Raw genomic sequence first — 8,085 nt, forward strand, 5'->3', positions numbered from 1 at the left:
TTATAAATTTCTGTGTTAACTTATTCTAACAACTGACATTACCCTAATATACCATGTGTATATCCTTCGTACAGTTTAGTATTGAGAGTAAATTATTAAAGGCATTCATGCTTTTCTCTCAATTCCTCACTCTTAGGTGTGGTTCTTTCCTCAGGTGAGGAAACACAAGAATTGTATATATCACAGTAGATCAGTGTATTGACATTCTAGTTTTAGCATCACTTTCTTTGAGATTGCTCATAAGTCTCTTTTGAGAAATCGACCCAGTAGGCTAACAGATTGACATCTTTGAGACTAGGAGTCTGCAGGACTAAGTTCTAGACTATGAGAAATTCTCCAGCTAGAAAGTTATTTCTCTCCTACGCATGCCTGGAAGATATATATAGATACAGATATAGATATATACATATATAATATTTATATATAATATATGTACAATATTAACTTCATACTTTTATGACTTTGAAGACAAGCAGTCAAAATTCACAAACTGTTATGACCAACCCAATAATAAGCCAAACATACTGGAAATCCACAGCTGGAATCTTTTATCCTTCAATACACAAAGTTTTAACTGAAAACCAGAGACATCAACATCATAGAGAAGTTTGTGGAAAAATCAAATTCACTAATTAGGTTATAGTCTTAACCCAATTAGAGAATTAATTTCCTGATAGGGATTAAGAGTAGTAACTGAAGTGGTAGGGTATGGGAGATAGGAACTGGGAGTGTGGCTTTAGGGTATATATTTGTATCAGGCAAGTAGAGACACCTCTCTCTCTCTCTCTCTCTCTCTCTCTCTCTCTCTCTCTCTCTCTCTCTCTCCCTCTCTCTCTCTCTCTCCCTTCTGATCACTAGGTGAGTTGCTTTCCTCTGACACACTCTTCCACCACGATGTTCTGCCTTACCTTGAGCCCCAAGGGATGGAGCCAGCTTTCTATGGACCAAGACCTCTGAAACTGTGAGCCTTCAAATAAACTTTTCTTCTTCTACAATTGTTCTGGTCAGATCTTTTAGTCACAGCAGCGCAAAAGCTAACTAAAACAGAAGTTGGTATTGAGCAGTGGGGTCATTGCTATAACTAATTTGACCATGGGGTTCAGAATATTTTTGGAGCTTTTGGGATTGGTTGGAGGAATTTTGAGATATATAACAGGGCAGGCTGGAAGTGCTTTAGATTGTTGTAAGCAGAGATTAATGGCAGATTCTGGTGGGAGCTCAGAAGACCAGAATGCCAATAGGACTGTGGACGATCAAAAAGGGGCTCAAGAGGGTTCAGAAAAGGAGGACTGTATTGGAATTTGGAGTAGAGCCCATTCAGATTATGTTCTGGCTGAGACGTTGTCTGCATTCTGCCCGTGTCCTGAGACTTTCTGTGAGGCTAACTTTAAAAGCAATGGACTTCTTAATCTGATGAAAGAAATGTCTAGGCGGCATAGCATTCAGGTAGTGGCATGGATATTTTTGTGACTTTTAGACAGATTTATTGTGATAATAAGGAGTAGAAAGCAGAGCAGAAAGATTTGAAAAGCTTGGACTTGAAAGTTGGGAGTAAAACTGGACTAAGAAAGTTGCAGTTGTTAAAGACATTATCTCCACTAAAGACATATTAAAGACTTTGCCAAGAGATAATAAGAAAGATGACTTGAGAGCATCTTAGGAGCTGGCAAGACCACACCCATCTCAAGCTCAAGGGAGTAAAAATGAAAATTCTCTTGAGAGGAGACCAGTGGGGCACCCTTCTTGCACAAGGGGGCCTGGGAAGTTTTTCTACATGGTCAACTACCCAAGCACTCAGAGGGTGCTGCAACCCAAGGTCCCTGGAGGCTTGGCTACTGTTCAAGATGGCAGCAGACCTCAGCATCAACCACATGCTGCTGGCTTTACAGGAATGCAGGATGCTGAAGTGAGGGGGCTTATGGAGACTTCCACCGAGATGAAGGCCTTTGAGGCCAGGCAATGTGCAGCGGGGTCAGAGTCCCTGCTGTCACCCCCTGAGAAGGCAAAGTGTGGAAATTTGAGGAGGAAGTTGAAGTTGCAGTGGAGACCTCTAAGATTAAGAAATTCCAGTAACCTGGGACAGCATCCTAGGGAAGCTGCAGCAATGGAGCAGAATCAAGCCAACAGGAAGGCCACTTGGGCTGCACCCAACAACGCCACAGGGGAACAGTGACACAAGCCCTTTGGTGAGAACATCATGATGCCGTGGGCCCCAGACACCAGACATAGAGCTCCAGGACTTGTTTGCCCAGCTGGACTTCAGTCTTGCTTTGGTCTTTCTATGCCTCTAGCTTTGTGAATGGAAATACTTACTCTGTACCATTATATATTGGATACTTGTAAATTGCTTTTAATTTTACAAGATCTCACAGTGCGAGATTGCCTTGAGCTTCAGAGAAGACTTTGGAGTTGAACTCTGAGCAATCTCAAAACTGTTGAGACTATGGGGACTTTAGGGAATGGACTAAGTGTATTTTGCATTGTGTGAGCTTTGAGGGCCAGGGGCAGAATGTTATGGTTGGGTCTGAGGTGTCTCCCAAAAGCTCACATGAGACAATGCAAGAAGGCTTGGAGAAAAAATGATTGGGTCTTAACCCAATTGGTGAATTAATTCCCTGATAGGGATTAAATGGGTGGTAATTGAATGGCAGGGTGTGACTGGAGGAGATGGAAATTTGGGGACACGACTTTGGGGTATATATTTGTATCTGGCAGGTGGAGACTTCTCTCTGTACATTCCTATCATCATGTGAGTTGCTTTCCTCTGACACACTCTTCCACCATGATGTTCTGCCTCCCCTTGAGCCCTGAGGAATGGAGCCAGCCTTCTGTGGACCAAGACTCTGCAACTATAATCCCTCAAATAAACTTTTCTTCCTCTATGATTGTTCTGGTCAGATCTTTAGTCACAACAGTGAAAAATCTGACTAAAACTATCTCCATCGTTGACATCTAGATCAGAACGAGTATGTTAACTGCGTCCCCAGGTGACCTGTGTGCTCAGTAAAGTTTGAGAAGCCAGCTGCAGTCTTCTATCTCCTCTCCCACCTTCACTTATACCTCTTCTCCAAGGTGAAGGGCCTAGGGATATGTGCAATCGACTTACAGCTGTTCTAGAGGTCTGATATCAGCAGTTATTAGAGAAAGAGAAATCACTCAGGAATCTGACAGCACATGTAATATAAAGGAGCTTGAAAGTACCTTCAAAAAATCCCTTACTACTAGGTCCAAAACCTATGTCTCCAGTTCACCCCAAAGCTCCAGAAAGCCTCCATGGCTAACAATCCTCATTTCCTCTCTCCCTTGCCCTCTCCTTCACCCTAATAGGCTGACCCAATAAGTAGCTCTCTCCCCGAAAGCCCAGCCTTCAACCCAGTGAGGCCGCCTTCTTGTCCTCACCAGAAGAACTTATGTCCCCTGCTCATCCAAGTGTGGGAGTTTGCTGAGTTTACATCCCTGTGTTGAAATCTGAAAATAGAAAATAAAATCACACATTTCAGAAAAAAAAGTGAATTTTCTTTTATTTGTCTTTATGAAGAGAAACATCAAAATAAGTTCAGGAAATGTTACACACTTATATGTTCCTCCTATTCTTTTATTATGCCCCTCTGCTACAGAGTCCCAAGAAAGGAAATGAAGTGAAGGTCTGGAGAAATGTCCACAATTTTCCTTACAGGAGGAACAACTATAAAAAATACATCGTTTTTATCTAGGAACCACTTCCCCATCTCGGTTTGTGGTCTCCTTCTTTCCCTCCCTCCTTCCTTCCTTCCTTTGTTTCTGATTTAATCATATATATCCTCATGTATTTATGGAAATGAACACATTCCAGGTAATTAAGATTACTGAAGATTTATTGCCTCTAAAATCTCAGATCTTTCAGACTTAGTTTGCATCCCATCAAAATCCATAGATTTGGACTTCTTTCAAACTCAATCCTCTCTATGAAAGTCCCAGGTTTCCAAAAGAGTTAGTAGAGCAAAGTCATAATCTCCAGGATTTTGTCATCATCAAAATGAAATAGGCATCAGTGTCAATAGAAGCACTAACCCCTGCATAATAGTTCAGAAATTCTTCTTTTGAAACCTGAAGGGAGAAGAATGCAAGGTGGAAAAGGAAGGAAATTGTATCAAAACACACAAGCTACAGTAGAGCATGTCACATTCTTCCTACTGTGTGTGACTTGCCACTGGTCACCAGGCAGAATGGGGGCCGGCAGGGCTTGGCTTGCCTTCCCCTCTGAGGTGGTTTATCTGAACTGAAGCATTTACAAGGGCAGCCAGAGGCTCACTTACACCCAGCCCAGCTATGGTTCCCCATAGCCATCATTTTTTGTGGTAAACTAGGACCTCTAGATCCCTACAATACTATCCAATCAAGTAGCCCTTAGATTTAAATTAATACTAATTAAAATTAAGTATAATAAAAAAATTTTTCCTTGTTTGTACTAACTGTAACTGCTCATTAGCCACCTGGGGCTAGTTGCTGCCATTCTGGAAAGCACAGATAGAGAACATTTCCATCATCACAGCAAGTTCTTCTGGACAGCAATTCCCTAGAGCTTACACTGTATAACACCCTGAGGCTACTAATTCAGCCATCCTTCTGTATCCATGGTTTCCGCATCTGTGCATCTAACCTCCAATCAAAGATATTCAGAAAAACAAAACTGTGTGTACTGAACATGCACAGATGATTCTCTTGTCATTATTCCCTAAATAATACAGAATAAAAAGTATTTACACAGCATTTACATTTTTCAAGTACTATATGTATTCTAGAGATGATTAAAATATATGGGAGGATATGCATAGATTATACACAAAAACTATGCCACTTTATACAAAGGACTTGAGAATTAGAGAATTTCATGAATTTTCTTTGGCATCCTCGAACCAATCCTCTGTGGATAAAAAGGGAGAACTATACTTCAGAGTAAAGAAATCATAGCATAAATGAACAGAACTTTAGGTAAAAAGAGCCCAGATCAAACCCAAAGGTAGAGATAGAACTAGAGAAGGGAACACTTCCCAGGATCCTTAGCTTTCTAGGAATACATGATGCCTGATATTCAATGGCAGAGTGTAGAGATTCTACGTGGGGTGGTGGGGGTACTATATCATGGTTAGACCTAAGCTTGCTGTGCTAAGCAATGAAGTCAAGAGCAAAGATGCAAAGAGCAGGAATCAGCCCCTAGGTTTCTCTCTCTTCCCTATTAAACTCCCCTAATTCTTAATGTCAGCAACATTAGTTATACTACCCCCCTCCCCATGGTCCTAGAAACACCATTTGGAGATCGGCACACTGGAATCTTGGCTGACCTGGTAGGTGGAGGTAGTTCATCCCTGCAGGAAAAGGAATATTAGTATCACATTTTCAAGCTCTTGTTCTTAGCTATCAAAATAATAGTAATTATACTGTGTCCGTTTGAAAGTATGTGAGCAATGTGAACAGGGCTTTATCATTTTCAAAGTAGAAATTCTCCACCTATAACTGAAACATCACACCAATAACATTTTTAGATGATCCAAAAGCACCACTAGGGAAGGAAACTTTCAAAGAAGCAAGATCTGTAACATGATAGTTAATAAAAAGAAATGCAAAAGCTATATATACTCTTTTATTATAAGAGTTGCTCTTTGGAACCTTAAATTGAAGAAATTCTATTAAACCAGAACCATGCTGATGGCAAAGCACAGTCTGAGAATGTGACAAAATGACAAGGTTGGTGTTATAAGTTAAACCATATCTAATTTGATGGCTCCAAAACTTCTCAGTTTCTGATTCCTAAAAATGATGCCCCAACTCTTCCATTAAGACAAGTTCTTGCTTTCCATGCCTCCATAGCTACCACTAGACATACAGATAACTTTTGAAATAAAATACTAACTTTGAGATCATATCTATTGTGGAGATTGTTTTTTATCAAGCAGAATGTTATTTAGAAATTGATTTCTCTTCAATTTCTATTTTAAAATACTATCAAGAGCCAGGTACAGTGGAGCACACCTGTAATCCCAGTGACTCGGGAAGCTGAGGCAGGAGGATTGTGAGTTCAAAGCAGCCTCACAAAAGCAAGGCACTAAGCAACTCAGTGAGACTCCGTCTCTAAATAAAATACAAAATAGGGCTGGGGATGTGGCTCAGTGAGCAAGTGCCCCTGAGTTCAATCCCTGGTGCCAAAAAATACACACACACACACACACACTATCAATATAGGATTTACATATAGGAACACCTCTCTTTGTAGAAAATAGTTCAGCTTAAGCAATGTTATACAATAAAGTATGGTTGACTATTGACCTGAGACTGTTTCAAAAGATATGCAGGAATTTTGGGGGAGCTGGCATACTAATTATATTTATATGCAAATAGCATACAGGTCTCCCAGGATCTGTAAAACACATATTATACAAATATAGACAGGAACAGTCTTTTTAATCATCTTTACATTATTGACTTACTTAACAATCTTCCTTTTTGTTTTTAATTTAGATGAAATAAAAGCACATTTTCACTCAACCCATTTCTAAATTACTTCAATGAGTGGAGCTTGAATTTTTGGTGAGTTATTACACACTCTGCTGCTTCAATAATAATATTAAGTAAACAAACTTTGAACACTAATGCTAAATGAGATTTTAGACATGACTAAGGATGAAACTTGTGGACTGGACCTTATTTCCCAGTTCCCTGGGAAGTGAGAGGTATGATCTGAGTTTAGTAGGGTAATGCTTGGCATTTGATAATGCCCTGTGTTCGTGGAGCATCATTGCCCATCAAGGGGAAGCACTGAGACTCAGAGCCCCGGCAGGAGAATGTCACTCTACCCTCTGTCATTTTCTTTATTTCATGTCCCCATTCTATTATAAGACTCTCTCGGGGTGCTGATTGTCTTCCTTTCCACACATGGCCTGAACATTTCCAGGAGACCAGGAGTCTGAAAACTTTCCAGCCAAGATCAAGATGTTCCCAAATCAATACCAGTCTCAGAGTGCCAAACGTTAAGGCAGTGAATTCCATTATGAAGAATCAGGAAAAGAATCTAATACAAAAGAAAAAGGGCCATTACATTTTTCAGAAATTTTCCCCTGATACGCTATACCTTTCTGAGAGTTGCAAGGTTCCTAGGAAAACCCCAGCTAGAGGTCAGTGACTTGTATTTTTTGTGGGTCTCACTCCTAAGGAACATCTTCCACTACCTTTTATAAATGGGGGAAAAAATATAAACAAACCTGACTTTGGTGAAGTAGGTGTGAGAATTGAACAAGAAGGTCATGCTATTCTCAGAGAGGAAGGGCTGTTTTACCACAGCCTCACCACACCAACCGAGACAGCAAAAAGAATTCTTTTCACACAGCAGTATTCTCAGAAGCACTATCAATCATTTGTTTATATTTCTTCTAACAGATTTTACCCATCATCAGTTTTAGAAGAAATACTTTTAGACCTTAATAGTGGGCTTTTTTCTATTAGAATAAAATAACTATTTCTATCAAGAGTATGTAGTTTTCATATAAGTAAGTTGGAGGAGTAAAACCAGGCTGAGAAACATTGACTGTCTAAAGAATCAATTATATGAAAATCAATCACATGATGTGACAATCTCTCTGACCCTTGACAACTTTGTTTCTACTTTGAGTCAAGCATTTCTAAGATTTAAAATTTTGTTGCTTCATTCAACCAGTTCTTAATTCAAAATAACAGTCAACAAGTTTGTTGACCAATTTGGAAAATTGGAAGATGTAAGATTTTGCATTCTACACCCAAAGCGATATACATGAATCCAGAATGTATACTACTCAGAGGATTAGCAGAATTTCATAAAGCAGGAGTAGAAGGGCACTCATAAACACCATCCAAGAATACATTTGATTAAACTCCCCACTTGATTAAAAATCAGCATATCAAACTGCCTCTGTAGGGCAGCTTCGTGAGCGTGGAACTCCTGCTTACCTGTACTGTCTTGGTTCTGTGAGGCAATCTATATTGGCCAAGAGAATTAAGGGGATTAGACAATTATCTGCCTCCAAGAATAGGAGGAGATTATGCCTGCATCATCTTGATAAACTATGCTCATCAAAC

This window comes from Marmota flaviventris, chromosome 5 (assembly GCF_047511675.1).
Source record: "Marmota flaviventris isolate mMarFla1 chromosome 5, mMarFla1.hap1, whole genome shotgun sequence".
NCBI lineage: Eukaryota > Metazoa > Chordata > Mammalia > Rodentia > Sciuridae > Marmota > Marmota flaviventris.